Consider the following 21,968-nt stretch of genomic DNA (forward strand, 5'->3'; position numbering starts at 1 on the left):
GTCTTGTATTTACTTTTCTTTTTTTATTTTCTTTTAACATTGTTCTGTTTAACTACAATTATTCTTTTACATGTTTTTAATTTGACTTATCTTTGTTTTAATCATGTTTGAATCATGTTTTATAGATGCTTTATTCTTCTTTTGTTCTTTTATTTCCATTTTTATTTTTAGATGTTTTTGTTATATATATTTGACTTCTCTTTGTATTTTCTAATTTGTAAAGCACTTTAAATGACTGTTGTGTATGAAAGGTGCTATATAAATAAACTTGCCTTGCCTTGCAAATACCTTTTTTTGGGTGCAACTTAAAAAATATATATATATATATATATTTTCCAACTATTTCTTTGACGACGAGTGTATTCACTCACACACACACACACACACACGCACACGCTCTCTTTAGCATTGCTCACAGTTAGCATCTGCCGTCATGCCCGTGAGCGATGAGCCCGCTGACTGTGGCGGCTCGGTGGTGATGCAGACTGTGGCTTTGGCCTCAGGCTCTTGGTTTTTTGCCCTGAAGGTTCAGAGGTTTGAATCCCACCACTCAAAACACAAAAACACCTGTTGTAAAAACAAATAAATTAATAAAAAAATACAAAAAATTGGTCGGTAAAGCATATCTGACTGACCAAACCACATAAAAAAAAAAAATACAGATTATAAAATACTAAACATAAAAAAATGGGCTCCAAAGTGGATATTAAGGAAAAGCATCCTAAAAACTAACATCAGGGTTAAATATAACATGAACTTTTCTAGGTAGTTAAACGTTTTTAGGTACAAAATGCACAAAATGCTTCAGGCTGTCCTCTTTCCCAGGATTCCCAGAGCAGCATAGCACAGTCATCAGTGATCATTTTGGCTGCATTTGTACAAATATTCACTCAGATTCACCCCAAAGACTTTTTTTTAATAGTTTTCATATCATAAAAGTAACTTTTAAAATGTTTTTTAAGTGTCTTAAGTGTGAACAATTCATCTGGTGTCAGGAGATCTAAGCTGGTCTTTGATAGTACAAGGTGATTAATATAAAAGCCTAAATCTTAATGTTAATGCATCATTTTAGATAAAATATACAATAATAATAAAGCTAAAACTGAAAATAGTACCAATAGGTGATTAATATAAAAGCATAAATCTTAATGTTAGTGTATAATTTTAGATCAAATATTATTAGATAAAACTATTTTACACTATTTTAGTCAGATTTTGATCATGTCTGAGGTGGGAAAATGTATTTAATCAAAGGCTTAAACTAATCAACTAATCAGATAAAATGATTACAAATACAAACTTTTTGAAGCACACATTTAAAAGAATCAGCCATAGCATGTTCTTTGTAAAAGGGTGACTTCTATATAAAAAAATGTCAATTCTATTTCCTGTCTAAACAGGAAGCCAAGGAGCAAGAAATGCCAATTCTTGTAAAAAGCTACTAAAGAATGTTCTTTTAATGTTAGTGCTGGTGCCACAAACTACAAAATTCCTTTAGGGTCCTACAAAGACTAAGAGCCCTATTTTAGTCATATCTATAGGCGAGCTGTCAACCGTGAATCAATCAGCTTGATTTAGGGGACATGTCAGTGAGTCTTCGCTATCGTAACGATGGGAAAAGTACACCTTGTGCAGCTCGAAACATAGGCTAGTGCAAAAGACATGTACTAATTCTCTTAATTAATCATAGTTGTGGTTCATTTTTGGTATAACGTGAAATAGAATTCTAGAATTTCCCCTCGGGGATCAATAAAGTATCTATCTATCTATCTATCTATCTATCTATCTATCTATCTATCTATCTATCTATCTATCTATCTATCTATCTATCTATCTATCTATCTATCTATCTATCTATCTATCTATCTATCTATCTAAACCAATCAGTGTGTCAATTGCTCATCATTCCCTTTAAACATTCCCTTTTAACAGCGCAGTGGGTTAAGTTAAGTAAGTTAAATAAAGCTGAAATTAGCAAACAAAACTGTATTCCTTAAAAAATGAATTATTTTAAAGTCAATTGAGCTTGAGCACTGGATGTTAATCTACACAGATTTCTCTGCTGAAAACTGTTTTAATTTGGGTGAGTAAAGCGCTTCCGTTTATTCATGGTATGCTTTGATTTCCAGGTTTTTTTTTACTAAGGCTGGCCAGACAGTGCTACAGTGAGAAACCCTGAGTATTTCGGTAAGCCAGGGCGATATTAGCTAGCAGTTGTCCCACGCAGCTTGTTTTAAAACTACAGTCCGATATACTCACCTCTGAACGCTGAAAGAGCATGCGCTTAATGCTGTTAGTGGCTAATGCTAATGCTGCTCCAGCAGTGCTAGCCTAGGTTAACAGAAGGCTTCAGACAGATAAAACTCGCCTCTGAACGGTGAAAGAGCTAGCACTTAGTGCGGTTAGCGGCTAATGCTAGTACTGCTCCAGTCTCGGTGCTGGAGAAACTTCACTGAAACTCCTGTATAACTCTGTACTTCAGCAGAGTGACTTTACTGCTCCTTACTATGGAGTCAAAAAAGGGTCATAAAGATTTTGAGTTTGTAAAACAGAAGTCACAAATGTACTGAAACTTGTAACTGCGTTTAAACAACTGCATGCACGAAAATCCAAATCCACAAATTAACTGGAATGTGCAAACTTGAAACAGAAAGTAATATTAATAATAATTCAAATGTACAAATGCGAAAAAATATTTTAATTATATATAAATATATATTTTTTAATTTGTAAATCCAATCTCTTGAATGTGTGAATCAGTACTGCTCAAATGGCTTAAGCTGGGTCAGACCAAAAATCACATTGAATTTGTGAGGTTGTAAATGTGACAGTGGGTGTTTTTCACTGTGGAGCTAAAAATCCTCTCATTCACCTTCTCTGCTGCGGGTGCGAAGCTCTAGCTGCAGTTGCGAATTTTGACCCTGTTTTGACGCCTGATTGATGAACCAATAGGAAAGCTTTATCTGGACCAATCAGATTACGGGGTTTGTTTAACCAATCAGAACAATGGGTGGGTCTCTGCAGCTCAGAGTACTGGGCATGTCGAAAGGTGGTCGTCTATTGGTCTATTGGAGCTGACGTTCCACGTGGCCGCCATTTTGGAGTCCGCCACCATGCGCCCCCCAGTGGATCAATTTACACTGAGGAAGGAGTTTAATAAACCGATAATATTCACAACTCTACCAATTTACACACGGTTTGGTTTGTTACAAACAGCAGAGATGTAGTAATGATACAGGACGCTGTCACACATTACAAATATGTGCTTTCATGCTGAAATACTTTACATTATGCTCTTTATCAAAGACAGACATATGGTATAGCATATTAATTAGTACATAAATTAATTAATTTATTAATATATATATATATATATATGTGTGTGTGTGTGTGTGTGTGTGTGTGTGTGCATCTATGTACATAAATATAAAATTAATTCATATAATTAGAACATAATATAAAGTATTTCAGCATGAAAGCACGTATTTGTAATGTGTAAATCAGGTAAAAAATTGGTAGAGTTATGAATATTATTGTTTTATTAAACTCCTTCCTCTGTGTAAATTAATCCACCGGGGGCGCATGGTGGCTGACTCCAAAATGGCGGCCACACTTTCGACACGCCCACACCTTTCGACACGCCCAGTACTCTGAGCTGCAGAGACCCACCCATTGTTCTGATTGGTTAAACAAACCCCGTAATCTGATTGGTCCGGATAAAGCTTTCCTATTGGTTCATCAATCAGGCGTCAAAACAGGGTCAAAATTCGCAACTGCAGCTAGAGCTTCGCACCCGCAGCAGAGAAGGTGAATGAGAGGATTTTTAGCTCCACAGTGAAAAACACCCACTGTCACATTTACAACCTCACAAATTCAATGTGATTTTTGGTCTGACCCAGCTTAAGCCATTTGAGCAGTACTGATTCACACATTCAAGAGATTGGATTTACAAATTAAAAAATATATATTTATATATAATTAAAATATTTTTTCGCATTCGTACATTTGAATTATTATTAATATTACTTTCTGTTTCAAGTTTGCACATTCCAGTTAATTTGTGGATTTGGATTTTTGTGCATGCAGTTGTTTAAACGCAGTTACAAGTTTCAGTACATTTGTGACTTCTGTTTTACAAACTCAAAATCTTTATGACCCTTTTTTGACTCCATACCTTACCTAAAGTCTGTATAAACTGTGACTAAACTTAGTTAACTCATCTCGGAGACGAGAGGAACTTTTTCTTTGAGCTGTGGATCGATTGGTCAATTATATGTTTTTCTCCTTTTTTTCTGAGTGAAATAATAAAACAGCTGTTTGCTGCTGTTTTTTTAGTTTGCTCGAGAAAAAAAAAAAAACACTCAATACGGTGAGAAACAGCAGCAGGAGCTCCTCAGATAAAGTGCTGTTCTCATTTATCTCCAGGCAGGACAGAGCTGAGCTTCCAGTGTGTAAGCTGGTTCTGTTAACTGGCTAATGCTAGCTAGCTTTTTAGGGAGTAAAGGGAGATCACTGATCTTCTTCCTGTTCTGCAGGAAGTGGAGGGAGCAGGAAAGCACTGGCTGCACATTTTTGAGCCGTACCGGCGGGTGAAGGAGGAGGACCCCATAATCCCGTTTGGAGAGGGACCCATTATCTCTAAATGGGGCGCTATTTCCAGAGCTTCTCGCACCGAATACCACACCACAGAACCGGTCCAGGCCACGGCGGCTCAGAGCAGAACCTGCACCACTCCCATCAACTTCAGAGGTACGGATATTTACATTGGGGTTTCACAGCATTGCACAGACTTTTCTGTGCTCAGTCACTCTGAACCTGATCTTTTTAGAGGATAAGAGTCTGGTGTTCAGTGATGATTACTCTTAGGGCAGATTCTGAGTGGGGGAACACTGATTCTCTCACCTGATATGAATAACGAGTTTAAGAGTCTGAGAAACACCAGAAAATAAAGTCAGCTTTCTGTTATACTATTAATCTAGCCCTCTTTTGGAATCTACAAATTATTGTTTATTGCTTAAGGTCAGTGCAGTGTGCCTGCTGAGGGGAAATAACAGGAGTATCAGATGTGAATTACTGTGTATGTGGCGTCCCTTGAACACTGTTAAAGGCCATTAGTCCCAATTCATCAAGTTTTAGGAATTATGTTGTTTCACAGGGTCTTTACTAAACTTAGTTAGCTCATCTCGGGGACGAGAGGAAGTTTTCTCTGAGCTGTGGATCGATTGGTCAATTATATTTTTTCTCTTTTTTTGAGTGAATAATAAAACAGCCGTTTGCTGCTGTTTTTCTAGTTTGCTTGAACAAAAAAAAAAAAAAAAAAACTCAATACGACGAGGAACAGCAGCAGGAGCTCCTCAGATAAAGTGCTGTTCTCATTTCTCTCCAGGCAGGACAGAGCTGAGCTTCCAGTGCGTTAGCTGGACCCTGAAGGGTCCTGTACTGAAGGGTCCTGATCAATACTTGATTTAATTCTCCTATAGAGTAAAAGGCTGTAAGTTGCATGCCATGCCAGTTTTATTTAGCTATGCCTTTTCCCTTTCTGTGTGTTTAGCAGTTCTTGTTGGTTTATTCAAATCAGCTGACGACTTCGACTTAAATAAAGCGACTTGATTGGTTCCTCCAAATCACACTTAAAAAAAAAGGTCTACTTCAAAATATCAGCTCCTTCCCAGCATCCCTTCACACCCTGGTGATCAACAGAATGTGTTGAATCTGTCGCCGCATTTTAATGCTGACAATGAAATAAATCAGCGGCTTCACATCTTAACCATTTGCAGTGTTATTTTGTTCATTGTGACAGCAGTAAATAAATAAATAAGTGAGTTATGTTAGCGAGTGCGCTATTTGTAGCGTAACAGCTGTTTTAATTCTCTATTTCTGAATGTTTTCACTCCTTTAGCTCTGTTGAGTGGCATCTATTGCCACTCAGAATTCACCAAAGACACAATTATACAGCTGTAGAGTGCTGTGATAAGGATACAAACACACACACACACACACATAGACATACAGTACAAACACTCCTAGCATATTCTTACCCTGCGTTCACACTAGCGGGCATCAGAGCAACGAACAATCAGTGATTTTTTAAGGGAATGCACAGTTAATGTAAAGCTGTGGCATTGGAGACCGAGCAATAAAACAAGATTTTATAAACTTTATCATCTGATGTTCAACCTGTTTTTATTAGACTTTGGACTTATTTGGACTTTTTACCAAAACAGCAAGTGTTAAAGCTCACCTTCCGTCGTTTTTTCTTTCATTTTAAAATGTCTAGTTGTGGTCTCTAGTATGAATGAATGACATGTGAGCCGTTTTTGTAAAAAAAAAAGTGCTCAGGTGTCTCTGTATAGCTCTTTTTTAATGGACTGTTTTAGGGGTGTGTCCAAAATGACCGGATTCCAGCTTTGCTCATGAATATTCATACATGCAAAAGGCATGCAAATATCTCTCCTCTGATTGGCTAGGAGCACTGCGACGCCCCTCCACCGCTCTGCCGCTCACTGCCTCCCACCTCCTAACTGATGAGCAGTGATGTTGCGTCGCTTCAGCTCCGCCTCTGGGAGTTTTTCGAGCCAAGGTGGGCTGGTCTGTGAGTTTCTGCCAAAGTAGGCAGAAAGATAATTCAAAATTCACCCGTTTTTCGGAGGGGGGGAGGGGGGATTTCTTTGCTTAGCTCCTGCAGACAATGGGGGCTGCAAAACAGTTTAATGTGCAGGTGTTCACATTCAACTCGGAGAGACCTACTGTATTCCACAAAAAACAAGAAAAATCGGATTTTCGCGGAAGGTGACCTTTAAAGTGCTGCAGACCACGGTCCAGAGCAAAGGACCAAAATTTGGTCCTACCAAAAGAGCAGTGATGGTATAGTTACTTTGAAAAAGAAGTCTGATTACTGATTATCACTTTAAAAAATTAAAATACTTAATTTATGGATTATACTTGATTTTAAAAGTACTTAAAAGTTACTTTTAAGTTACTGCCACCTCAATATCTTAATACATATTTACTGAAAAATCTCTTAATGGCTGGTCTGTGTGGTCTTTCTTTAATGTTGTTGCCTCAATAAACCCTAGACATTTTGATTAATTGGGAGTTTTTTCTGTAAAATAAAAAGGGGGTCATAACAAAGGCTATCATCACCCATTACACAACAGAAGAAGAAAAAGAAGAGGTGTTGTGTTAAAATCTGACTCCCATTGGCGATGTGCAGGAGCATCCAGCTGCAGTATGGGTACAAGATATAACGATGCTGTTAATTCTGTATCTACTGTAAGTCGGATTCTGTCAGAGAGGTAGAATTCGGCACAACATCTGGAAAGAGGACTTGTTAAACTGATAAAACATTACAAACCATAGCACCAATAAAGATCTTTAGTGTGCTCAATCATTAACATGCAGTGTGAAACCGAAACAATCCGGATTATATACGTACAGAATACAATAAACAAACACACCACACACCTTGGTTAAGACCCTTTTCCAGGATCGATTATGGAGATGTATGTAGAACCTGTCAAAATTTTGTATAAATCTATCTTTCCAGGACAGTAGAGACAGTAGAGACACTCCAACAAAAGCTGGATAAACTCTTTTAATACCCTTGATTACAGATGAAAATACATAAATACAGTGCCTGAGTTTGTATTTCATGTCAGCTTGCCTTTTTGTACTTTTCAAAATCCCGTTTTCCCCCCTTTTTGATTTCTTTTTAAGGGCTCAATAAAAGATGGCCATAATCATAACCATAACAATAGCCATAGTCATAACCATAATCATAACTATAGCCATGATGTCTACAGAACGCCGAGTGTTGACAGAGCCTGTTGATTTAAGGGCAGATGGAGGTACCTGGGGAACTGATGACATACAGGTTTCTATCATTACCTCCTGCTATTATTACAGAGTGCTGCACACTGTGCTGTTTTACAGTTACCTTAAAAGAGTCATGCAACTGACACGTGCTGTAATAAGCCTTTATAAATGTTTATTCAGGTTTATTTCACTTGTTTCTTAGTTGTTACAATGCCTTATGACGTATAAACATTACTTTACAACACAGTTTTGTTTGTTTGTTTTATACTAAGAATTTCCTTAAAGGTGCTATATTATGCAAAACCACCCTGACTCCGCCCATTACCTGTAAACCCCCACCAGAGCCCCACCCACAGCATCAAGAAAGGAAGAAACTTCATTTTTTTACACTGGTTGGGAACCTTAGACAGTTTACAGCAGGATTAGCCTGCAGACTTTTTCTGAGGGAGGGATCTGTAACTACAGTTGGTGGTCTGCATCTGTATTTTAAACTGAAATTGCCAAGTTGAAACTGCATGTATCATGTAATAAAATCATCTTGCAGAGAGGAGTTCAAAGCCAAGTCAGAAATAAAGTTGCCAAAGAGTCAAAGTACATAATAAATCCAATTTGTTTTAATTTAAAATTCGAATGCAGCTTTTGAACTTAATGTTTTTAAGTTGATGCTACTCAAGGATGAGGAATTGAAAAACAGCAAACAAAATACATTTTTAATTGAAATACTGCAACAATAATAAACACGGGTAACACAGAAAACATAAAAAAAAAACACGTAACCTGACTGACGGTAGGACGTACAACCACGGACGAGGAACACAGGAACAATAGGACTATTTATACATACAGAAGGGGACAGGAAACAGGAAACACCTGCGACCGGGTAACAAGGGGGCGGAGCTACACATAAACAGCTGAGCACACTCAAGACAAGGGCGGAGACACGGGATAAAGACAGGGTACATGCAGAGGAGGGCAGGTAAGATACAGAGACAGACCAGCGGGACACAAAACAGGACAAGACCATGACACTCTGACTCTGGCTGCTGATGCAACCAGGATTCTGGTGCATCGAACTGGTGAACCTCACATCATAGTGGCAGTGACCACTCAAAGCCCTATTGTGACGATTTCATTAATATTGAAGCTAAGATGTGAACTAACAGCTCTTGATAAAATTAAGAGAACACTTCAGTTTGTAAATCAGTTTCTCTGATTTTGCTATTTATAGGTTTATGTTTGAGTAAAATGAACATTGTTGTTTTATTCTTTAAACTGAAGACAATATTTCTCCCAAATTCCAAATGCAAATATTGTCATTTAGAGCATTTTTATTTTTTTTGCAGAAAATGAGAAATGTCTGAAGTAACCAAAAAAGATGCAGAGCTTTCAGACCTCAAATAATGCATAAAGTTTTAGGAGTTCAAAAATCAATATTTCAGTTTTCATGCATCTCGGCATCATGTTTTCCTTCCTCCACCAGTCTTACACACTGCTTTTGGATAACTTTATGTCTTTACTCCTGGTGCAGAAATTCAAGCAGTTCAGCTTGGTTTGATGGCTTGAAAGACAATCTTTTTTTTTAAGGTTAAATCTAGATTTTAGGGCTTGTATTCACTGCTTTCTTTGTTTTTCTCGTGTTCCTTGTTTTCCTCCTTCTGAAATCCATCAGTTTCATAACTCCACTTTGTAAATCACAAAAACCTCACCAGCTCCTCTTCTAAGAGCCCAGGACAGGCTCTCTCAGCACTGCTATAAAGGGTTTAAAAATAGTGCCGCGCCGTTATTTCCGTACCGCCACTTGTTGCAGGTGCATTTGTATGGCGGGGCTTATTGTCATAAATCAAACTGCTGGTCTATTGCATTATTACTGATGTCCCGCAATACTGCAAACAAAGTGACTCACTCAGAATACACCGAGGGGCCATGAATATGGATGAATCTCGGCATCCATTGAGGCAAGTGGAAAGATAAACATTTAGTCAATGCTGGAGATTTGCATATTGGCGAAAGCGCCGCTGCCGCACAGAAGGGCCGAGCCTTTGCAGCATAAACAAAGCGAAACCCTGTTAAAGGGAAACGGCACCCGAAACCCCTCAGCCGCTAATGAGGACCACCCTGAGTGGGTGAAGCATAAAGGTGTGAAGAGCTGCTGGAGAGAAACAGGCGCTGACCGCTGTTGAGCTTCAGTATTTCCAGTTGGCTGAAGGAACTTCAGGACCCTGAAAGGGCTTCATCTTTGTAATAGATATAAGTAATAAATATTAAATTAATTGAGTGTCTGCTGTTTTGCACACATGCATTTAAATTTTGTTAGCATCCTTTCTTATAAAAGTATTAAAACATTTAGAATGAAGAACCACTGCAAGCTTTGGGAAGCGTTTTAAAGCTCTTCAAGCCATAATAAAGACCAAAGGTGATCTGGCATTGCATGTTTTTTTCAGATGGGTTGATTAAAGATGATTTTTGTACTATTTAAGGTACTTTTTGTATGCATTTGTACTTCCACTTGGGTCTCGACTGCCCCTATAAACACTATAAACTCTCAGTTGAAATAGTTTGGTGTCAGGAATTATGTTCTGTTTCAATGAGCCGCTTTGATGCTCCTTCCTTATTGTGACATCACAATAAAAAGGAAACCTTTATAGAACCACCTTGGCTCCACCCCTCACCCATCAACACCCCAACACCCCAATAGAGCCCTGCCCACTAGATCAGTTGCAGAAACATTTTCAATTCGGTCTGCTGGTTGTGAATCTCAGGCAGTGCACAGCAGGATAAGCCAGCAGACTTTGTCTGAAGGAGGGATCTGTATCTACTGTCTGTGGCAAGCCAACAGATGAGGGAGGCCTGAGTGGGTGAAGCGTAAAGGTGTGAAGAGCTGCTGAAGAGAAACAGGCGCTGACCGCTGTATTTCCAGTTGGCTGAAGGAACTTCAGGACCCTGAAAAAGTGTTTCATCTTAGTAATAAAGTAATAAACAGAAAATGAGTTGAGTATCTGCTGTTTTGCGCACATGCATTCCAGTTTTGTTCAAATCAACTCTTGGAAAAGACAACCCAAACTCCCTGATCTAACAAATCTACAAAAAAATTACCGTATTAATTCTAAAAGATTATTTTGCCCTTTTTTTTAGGTGGTTTTGCACTTCTCAGGTGGTTGCTTTGTGCTTGTTAAGTTGTTACTAAGGTGCATTGAGCTGGCTGCTATGTGTTTGTGAGCCTATTGCCATGCAGTGATGTTCTGGCTTTGAGGATACCAAGCAGTGATGTGTTTTAAGTGTTATTTTGCTTATTTTTTTCTGTAAACATGTCTTAAAGTCTGCAAAAGTATGAGGTTCTTCAATAAGCTATTGTTGAATGACGGTTCTTGATGCAGCTCGTCCGAGGGATTGGAGATACGGGTATTAAGCTTAGGCTTGTGCTCTTCCTCTTTACATACTGAAATTCACCCAATTCCTGAATGGTTAAATGATGTTTTGCTGTAAAGAGAGAAATTTGTAAACCCTTCCTCTGTTCTGTCTTTCTATAATATTATATTTAATCATTTTATTATGCATTTGTTACAAACAGAAGATTCTCTGCCCAATTTTGCACCTCAAAGATTTAGAAATGTACTGTTTCTCATTTGTGATTGAAGCATTTTAGAGCTCTTGAGACTATAATGAAGATCAAAGGTGATCTAGCATTGTATGCTTTTTAAAGATCCACTTGGGTCTCGACTGCCCCTATAAACACTATAAAAACTCCAATCACAAAAAGAAATCCATTGTTTTCTGTAAATCTGCTGAACGAAATCTGTTTCGATGAGCTGTTTGTATGGCTCCTCCCCAATTGTGACATCACAATAAAAAAAACCTTCATAGAACCATCTTGGCTCCACCCCTCACTCATCAACACCCCACCAGAGCCACACCCACTAGATCAGTTAAAGAAATGCCATTTCGGTCTGCTGGCCGAGACTTCATTTGAGGGAGGAATCTGTACCTACTGTCTGTGACATGTCAGCAGATAAGGGAGGCTAAGTACTTGTAAGTACTTTCAAATAATGAATTTTGTGCTAAAATCGCAGTTATGCATGAACTAGCTTGTTTGTGCTTTGCCATTTAGCACAAACTAACACTAAAATGGGGAAAACATGCGAAAAAGTGACAGAGCCCTTAAATGGCTCATTCTAGAAGGGCGTGATACTGACCGAAATAATAGATTTGGTGTGATTTCTTTATCTTTATGTGAGAGCGATTATGTGCAAAGAATTTTATGAGCATGATTTGTACACTATAACCCTTTAGATCTACATTTTAACTTGATCTTAAAATGTAAAAATATAATATAGTACAGTATGTCCCTTTTAAAAAATATTGAAACTATTTTCTTATCCAGTGGATTAAAGGGTTAAAAGGCTTTTGTTATCAGTAATAGAACACGGCAGCGCGGCGGTGTTGACAGTAGCACGATTGCACTGACACTACTTGTAAGTCGGTGTGTAAAGGAGAATATAACAATGACCCGTGCTCCTCATGCATTAAATTAACATTCTCCTCCATATATCAAATGAACTCAGAGCTTGGCGAAGTAAATGGGTCGAGAGGATGGCACCCATTTCTCTCTGTCACACACAAAGACATTGTTAGGAATATCGATGAGAGAGAAAGAGAGAGAGAGAGTGGGTCGAGCGTAATCTCCACGCTAATAGAAAAACCTCAAAGGCGCCGATATGAAAAGGTCAGGTCCGCCGGGAGAGAGAGCGAGCGCAAACGTGGAGCCGATGTGTTTCTGGAAGCCCTCTGGAGGGTGGAGAGAGATAGCAGGGCAATCATACGGACTCCTCGCTCGCCCTTTGATCCGAGGGGGTCGCGAGCAGAGCTCAGGTCTGATCGCAGATTGGAGAATCGATGCTTATATCGAATGGCCTGGAGGTAGACGGCCTACGCCGACGCCCGCGCCTGATACGCATTTCATAAGCGAGCACATTTACCCCCTGCTGCGATTGCACTGCGCAGAGCGACAGCCGAAACATATGACTTACATAAGTGTTTTTTTTTTTTTAGAGCGAGAACGAGAAAGAGAGCAAGCGAGAACGAGGGGGAGAAATAAAATAAGAGAGAGATAAAGAGAGAGAGAGAGTGAGAGAGTTTGGAAAAGAGAAATAAGGACACGCAGTGTCATTAATGCAAAGTACCACTCTCCTGCAGCCCCCTGGCGCTTTCTTGCCCATGGTCATTTCCACAGTCTGGCTGAAGAGTTGTTCACCCTGATTGTTTCCTATATCAGTAAATGTTGTCCTAATTCAGTGGCAGCACTGCTGAATGTACCCTGCATTTACGAACTGTATTTACACGTAAGTATTTGGACATTTTTTCAGTCATTTCACCTCTTTACACAAAGACAAAGTGAAGTGTACAAATTCAGCTTTAGTTTAAGGGGTAAGAGAATTACCAAGCATGGCCAACTGAAGTGGATCAAGCTAGTTGGTTGACCATTTTGCATTATAGTATTATATGCAGTATAGAGCACGTTTTTTTGTTTAGGTCTGACATTATAAGCACTCTTGACCATGCTGGTTGAACAGCTTTACCAATTAGGCTGACCACCAGGTGTGTCTTAGTTTGAGTTTGACGATTTAGCTGGTCTACAAACAAAATCCCAGCTAGCAGAGAACTGTATAAGGGCATTTATCAATTAACCAATGAAAAGGTTGCAGGAAGGTGACAAGCAAGACCAACTTGGTTGATCAACCAGACCATGCATGACCAAGCTGGTCTAGCAAAGTTACCACCAGATTTTTTTTTAATCTTGGAGTTTAATGATTTACCAAGCTTGACCAACCGATTGACCAGTAGAACAAACAAGACCAAGTTGTTTGACCAGTAAGATAACCACCAGGTACGTCTGCGACCATGCCAGAAAACCAGTGACCAAGCTTGGCTGCTGGTTGACCATCATGACCAGCCAGATCAACAAGATCATCAAGACCAAGTTGATTAATGGGTAAAGCCAGCAATTACCACCTACTAGGTTGACCAATGTGACCAAGCTATTCAACAAGCAAGGTCCAGCTGCTTGACCTCCAAAAACAAACTGCAAGACCTTCACCAGCATGACCAGTAAATCAAGCAAGACCAAGCTTATTGAACATCAAGATCAAACTAGTTGACCAAAAAGGTGAGTATAACAAGCTGGTGTACCAGTAAGGCCAAGAAGACCAAGCTGGTCAATCAGCAAAATCACCAAGACCATGCTATTTAAACAAGATGACCAGTAAATCAAGCAAGACCAAGCTTGTCCACCAGTAATATCATGCGTGTTGACTGTCAAGACCAGCATGACCAAGCTGATCAACCAGTTAAGTCAACAAAGCCAGCCAGAGCAGCAGGAACAAACTCATTGATTAGCAAGACCAACAAGACCAATCTGGTTGAGCAGCAAAATCATCAAGACCAAGATGTTTAACGAGTAAAACCAGCAAGACTAGCTAATTTGACCAATGTGACCACCAAGACCAAGCTATTCAACAAGCAACATCAAGCTGTCTGACCTGCGAGATCAAACTGCAAGACCTTCACCAGCATGACCAGTAAATTAAGCAAGACCAAGCTTATTGACCGTCAAGACCAGCAAGCCACACTGGTTGGCCAGCATGAACAGCAAGGTCAAACTGATTGACCAAAAAGACGAGTATTACAAGCTAGTCAACCAACAAGGCCAAGAAGGCCAAGCTGGGCATACAGCAAGACCACCAACATCATGCCATCCATGCTATTTGACCAGCATGACCAGTAAATAAAAAAAAAACAAGCTGATCATCCAGTAAAACCAACAAAACCAGCAAGACCAAACTCATTGATTTGCAAGACCAACAAGACCAATCTAAATGACGAGCAAAGCCACCAAGACCAAGCTGGTCCACCAATTAGATGAGCTTGTTGGCGAAGCTGATTGACCAGTGTGTCCAGCATTAGCAAGCTTATTGACCAATAAATCCAGCAACACCAGCAAGACCATGCGTCACATTCTTTTCCTACTGAAATTCCCTAATACTGTGTAAAACATTTGTAAAAGGTTTGAATGGAACCTCTGCTTTCACGTCAAAATCAAATGACCCTACGCACTTTTTCTACAATGTGAAAAAAGTCCATTGAATTGTGGTACTTCTTAATGGAACATCTGCAGCTGTCCCAGCACGTCTCAGCCCACTTAAAGCTCTTTCCCTTTGTAGAGTTTAATGGTTCTCATTGCTGAATCGCATCATGCCGTTCCGGCGCGGTCTCGTGAAACCAATTACACTTCCTTTTTCCATTTACATTAACTCTACTACTGAATCAGGAGCAGGAAATACAAGAGAAATGTGGTTGTGAGATGGCTAACAAGCTAAAAGCTACACACATCAGAGAACACGTTCATCTGTCACTCCAACACCATTCACTCCACTTCACTCCATTTACTGCACTCTCACGGACTTAATCCTCCCAACATTTAGCTGAATTCAGGTCTATACTGGGCTGCTTGGCTCGTTTGGCTGGATGGCTAAGCTAGCATTAGTGTAACTAGCTGGCTACAGACCCAGAAACCCAAAAACTAACGCAGAGTTATACTATTGGCTTGGTCCATTATAGATCTTTCATAGATCCTTATCTAGCATTTAACTGACTTTCTATTAAATGTCTATTACATGAAACTGAACTAAAAGTAAAAAAAAAATATTTAATGTTAACCTAGTAGGGTTAGGTTTGGGGTTGATTTTTAGGGTTGATTCATGGTCAAGGTTAGGCTTAGGAGTATGGTTAGGTTTATGGTTAGATTTAAGGTTTAGGTTAGGTTTTCAGGTGTATGAATATGCTTAGGATTAGGTTTAGGTTTAGATTTAAGGTTAAGGTTTAAGTTAGGGTTGGGTTTTAGGGTAGATTTTAAGGTTGATTCATGAATGCGGTTAAGTTTAGGATTAGGGTTGCATTTAAGTTTTAAAATTAGGATTGATTCATGGTTTAGTTTAGGCTTAGGAGTATGGATGGTTTATGGTTAGATTTAAGGTTTAGGTTAGGTTTTCAGGTGTATGAACATGCTTAGGATTAGGTTTAGATTTAAGGTTAAGGTTTAAGTTAGGGTTGGGTTTTAGGGTAGATTTTAAGGTTGATTCATGAATGCGGTTAGGTTTAGGATTAGGGTTACATTTAAGTTTTAAAATTAGGATTGGTTCATGGTTTAGGTTAGGTTTAGGATTAGGTTTAGGGTTAGATTTTAGGTTTAGGTTAGGGTAAGGTTTAGGGTTGGATTTAAGGTTAAGGTTTAGGTTAGAGTTAGGTTTTTGGGTTGATTCATAGTTGAGGTTAGCCTTAGGCATAAGGTTAGGTTTAGGGTTACATTTAAAGGTTAGAGTAGGGTTAAATTTTATATTTATGGTTGAGGTTAGGCTTAGGAGTAAGGTTAGGTATAGGGTTATATGTAAGGTTAAGGTTTAAGTTAGTGTTAGGTTAGGGTCAGGTTTTAGGGTTGATTTATGGTTTAGGTTAATTTTAGGATTAGGTTTAAGGTTAGATCTAAGGTTTAGGTTAGGGTTAGGTTTTGGAGTTGATTCATGGTTGAGGTTAGGTTTAGGATTAGGGTTAGATTTAAGGTTTAAGTTAGGATTAGGTTTAGAGTTAGATGTAAAGATTAGGTTGATTAATTGTTTGCAATATTTGCACCCTCCCCGTTTCCCGTTTTAAGAGGAATATTTGAACTAAAAACTGCAGTGAAAGTTCTGCAGGCTGTAAGATCACGCTGTCCTTGTCGACATAATTGCATTCATTAGGATGTAAAAAGACAAAAACACACACACACACACACACACTTACTCACTCACACTCTTTATACAGCGTTGGAGCTCAGAGGAGGTCTGATAAACCTCGCCGCCGGCCTTTTCTTCACAGTCCTGATCTAAAGCCTCCCCCAGCCTTCACTTCCTGACGTCTAAATATTCATGCTGAATGCAGAATGAGATATTCCTCCAATCAGATGCGGAGTGACGGTATTTACCGCTGAATCACACACACACACAAACACACACACACACATTTAGAAATTTGGCAGGCGTCGGCCATCAGCTCATTAAGGCCACAGAAGCAGCAGGATAAGACCCGCCAAGCAGCTCACAGAATAACACGAGCGAGGTAATCTACCATCTCTAACAGGAGACACACACACAACAAACACACTGCTGTCACACACACACACACACACACACACATACACTGCTGTCACACACACACACAACAAACACCAGCCTCAAACCCAAACCCCCCCAGATCCTCCTGAACAGCTACACCAACCATCCTTATCACAACATTTCAAACAACCTCAAACACACACACACACACACACACACACATTTACATACCGGTATACCAGTATAGCGTGTGTGGTGTAGAGCAGAGAAAGAGAGAGCGTGAGGAGAAGAAAGAGAAGAGAGTGAGATACAGTAGATGGAAAGACAGGAGAGATAAAGATGGTACATAGAGAGATGGAGATATGTAAATTAAAAGTGGAACAGTGGCTTGGTAGTTAGTATAATTGACCAATATGGGTCACCGTGGTTGTTTTCGGTTAAGAGTATGCTGAATGTGATTGGCTGCTGTGGTGTGTGTTGGTTGAGTGCTGAGTGGAGAGGATTGTGTACCGTGTTGGTTGTACATTTTCTTTGGTTTTAGAAAAGATCGGATAGATAGATAGATAGATAGATAGATAGATAGATAGATAGATAGATAGATAGATGGTATTTTGGATAGATAGAGGAACAGCAATGTTGAGTCAAAAGTCAGGTTTGTGCTCTGCAATGCATCTGTGTGTGTGTGTTTAATGAGTGGGGGTGTACGAGCGTTAAGAGCACCTAGGAATGGACTCTGATGATTGACTGTTGACTGTTGTCAGGGTTTAAATCAGTCAGTTGAGCTCCTGTGTTTTCCACCATCCAAATATATAGAAACACACCACAAATCTACCTGAACACACCTCACTTCCAGACCACCAGACCCATCAGTGTAGATATATTCCTAAACTCAGATGCTATTTTAACAGCACAGGCGTGAAACAAGGCATGAAGATAGACTGTTGACGGGGTGTAAGATAGCAACGAGCATCACAACTCGCCTTGCACAGGGTGTACGATAGAGCCCTGTGTGTTGTTATTTACAGTTAAAAAATATGTCTTCTAATTGGATAAATTATTATAATTTTTTCCTTTTACAATATATGTCAGGTTATATAGTTCAGCCCAGTTCAGCAACACACGTACTGTATGCTCTGCGGCTTCAAAAGTCAGATCTATTTTCTATTGAGTTCAGTCATAAAAAGGCTTTTTGCACCTTTCCACATAGCAGAAAGCAGTTCTCTCTCTCTAAAAGGATTTGTAAAGCTTTTTTCTTTCCGGTTTTTCTTTTTTTTTGATGAAAGACAACACTTGTGTGACTACATCCTCCCCACCATCCATCTGAAACGTTTTGGGTGCTTTGGCTGCCTGCCCACGCTGTCTACTTCACTTCACCATGGCTTGCTTGTTCCATTCAACAATCCCGGCAAAAGATAAAAAAGGAGAAAAACAAAACATGAAAAAAGCCGTCATGTCACGCAGGATTAAAATAGTAGCACGATTCTAAAAAAAAGAAAAAAGAAAAAAGAATAAATGCATTTTAGGGGTGGCAAATTCGGTTGGTTGATATTCGAGTCACGTGCGGTGGCGCAGCCAGGCAACTTACTAATTACGATAAAACGGATTTTTATGAGTAAATAAGCAGTCAATTTCCTTAATGGACTTTGATTTTATGGGTCTGTCCGGTTAGGATTCATTAAATATGTGTGCAGTGGAAATACTCTGAAGTACACTCACTCTGTGAATAGAGTTATCTGTCATATCCAAAACCAAACTTGGAAAGCTTCTATATGGTGAAGAATCTATTGTATATGGTGTAAAAGTAGACTATATTGGCACAAAAGTATTAGGTAGGTATTGGGTAGGTTAATAGACAAACGGACGGACGGACGGACGGACGGACAGACAGATAGATAGGTGGGTAGGTTAATAGATCGATAGAAAGACAGACAGACAGACAGACAGACAGACAGACAGACAGATAGATAGATAGATAGATAGACAGACAGAGAGATAGGTGGGTAGGTTAATAGATCGATAGAAAGACAAACAGACAGATAGATAGATAGACAGACAGAGAGATAGGTGGGTAGGTTAATAGATCGATAGAAAGACAAACAGATAGATAGATAGACAGACAAACAGACAGATAGATAGATAGACAGACAGAGAGATAGGTGGGTAGGTTAATAGATCGATAGAAAGACAAACAGATAGATAGATAGACAGACAAACAGACAGATAGATAGATAGACAGACAGAGAGATAGGTGGGTAGGTTAATAGATCGATAGAAAGACAAACAGATAGATAGATAGGTGAGTAGGTGAATAGATCAATAGAAAGAATGACATATACAGAAAGACAGATAAATAGATTTATCCAATTAGAAGTATTGGACACCTCCAGGTAGCTGCGCTGTTAAAATAGCATTCCGCCAAAGTCACCTGACTCTTAAAGGGAAAGATGAGCAAGTGACACTTTGATTGTTTTTTTTTTCATGTTACACCCAAAACACACCTATAATTAATTTCGAGAATCAGTACTTTTAATTAGTAATTGGTAATAGCAAAGACACACTGACACATAATATAAAATAAAATAGCACGGTTGACGGCTCATCTATAGATCACTAAAAAGGGCCCTTAAGATTTTGATGACAAATGCATAAATTAATAAAAAGATGCATAAAAAAATAAATGTATAGGGATTCCTAAGAGATGTCAGTGTTTACTATTCCTTTGTTCGGACACTGAGGCTCGTTTCCTTAGAGCTGTATTGACTGAGATTCCTTATCTGTTGTCAGAATCCTCTCTCGAAGTGGATGAAGTTAAGCCTCTCTTTCTCTCTCTGTCTCTCTCTCTCTCTTTCTTTGTGTCTCTCTCTCGTTCTTTAACCTCCTTCTGCCCTTTATCAAAGAGGACACTGTGTACACCATGTCCACAGACAGCAATATGACACTGTAACAAAAGATAAATATAATATGTTTGATGTACTGAATCAGAACATCTTAACTCAGCTCTTCTCTCTCAGACTGAACCTGGACCACAGCTGGAATTCACTAATGGCCCACATGCACGGCCCTCACTGGGTGAAAGGTTGATTTAATGGTTGATGAGGGTGTATACCAGCATAGTCACAAAGGTTGGGAATTAAACCATGGTGTGGAAGAGCTCTCTGTCAGGTAGTGATTGCACTAGTAGTCCCTGCACAGTAAATGTTATATGTGTATTATTAATATTATTGTTTTTGTTTAAAATATAACTTTTTGTCAATTTTAGGTCACGAGACATTTTTTTTTTTGTAACCTTTATTTTACCAGACGAATCATTAAGAACAACTTCTTATTTACAATGGCAGCCTGGCAACAGTGTTAATTTCGTTGATGAATACTTTTCGTCATAGTTTTCGTCAACAAAGCTTTTTTTTTTAAGACGAAAACGATGCGAGATAGATAGACAGACAGACAGATAGGTGAGTAGGTTAATCGATAGAAAGACAGACAGACAGATAAATAGATAGATAGGTAAACAGATCGATAGATAGAAAGACAGATAGATAGATAGACAGACAGACAGACAGATAGGTTAAGAGATCAACAGATCGATAGATAGATGGACAGACAGACATACAGATAGATAGATAGATAGATAGACAGACAGACAGATAGGTGGGTAGGTTAATAGATCGATAGACAGAAAGACAGACAGATAGACAGATAGATAGATAGATAGATAGATAGATAGATAGATAGATAGATAGATAGATAGATAGATAGATAGATAGATAGATAGATAGGTGAGTAGGTTAATAGATCGATAGAAAGACAGACATCCAGACAGACAGATAAATAGATTTCCTCCTCTGAGAAGTGTTGGTAGCTGCGCTGTTAAAATAGCATTCTGCCAAAGTCAGAGCTCACCTGACTCTTAAAGGGAATGATGAGCAAGTGACACTTTGATTGTTTTTTTCATGTTACACCCAAAATAGATAGACAGACAGACAGTCAGACAGACAGATTTTTCGTCATAGTTTTCGTCAACGAAGCTTTTTTTTCAAGACGAAAACGAGGCGAGATAGATAGACAGACAGACAGATAGGTGTGTAGGTTAATAGATCGATAGAAAGACAGACAGACAGATAAATAGATAGATAGGTAAACAGATCGATAGATAGAAAGACAGAAAGACATTTAGATTTTTAGTTTACTACATAATTTGAATATACAAACTGTCCCTTACACTGTGCCAAAATTTCTTCCATTAAACGTTTACAAAGTTTACAAAGTTTTTCTCTCCTGTAAAGTTTCTGATGTGTTTTTTATTGGACAGCAATGATCTACTATATTTTAATACCAAAAAATATTGTAAATTATAATAATCAATTAAAGTATTAGTTACAAAATGTTTAAATGATTTAACAATGTCTTAAATACTGTCAATTAATAATTAGTTGAGACTTTTCTCATCATTATGATCTCAGGCACTCAGGTATAGGTTGCTAAAATAGGACAGTTTAATATTAATGTACAATTTAGTAAATAATACAAATAAAGAACACATATTAACGAGTGTGAGTCCAAACATTTGAATGATACTGTAAATTCACAGCGTTTAGTTAATAAAGGATAATTGTTTTATATATATATATATGGCCAGTATAGTTTTACAAGCATTGTGCAAGGATTACAAAAGGATTACTGCTATATTGAAATAAATCAATTAAAGGAAAAAAGTAACGTAAAAATGTAAATCGATACATATATCCATGTATAGTAAAACAAATGATTCAGTTGTAAATAAAAGTTTATAAAAATAAGTCTTCAGCTGCTTCATGAAGCTGTTTACTGATGATGTTTGTCTGATCTCTACTGGTATTCTGTTCCATTTCTTTGGAGCATTAAAAAAAAAGCAAAATGCTGCTTCTTCTTCTCTTCTCTTCTTATTAACTTTAGGTACTTTAGGCAGACTGGAAGTGCCGGATCTTAAGAAACGACTAGGAACATAAGGAGATAAATAATCTGTAATCTGTAATA

Source organism: Astyanax mexicanus, chromosome 20, assembly GCF_023375975.1.
Source record: "Astyanax mexicanus isolate ESR-SI-001 chromosome 20, AstMex3_surface, whole genome shotgun sequence".
NCBI lineage: Eukaryota > Metazoa > Chordata > Actinopteri > Characiformes > Acestrorhamphidae > Astyanax > Astyanax mexicanus.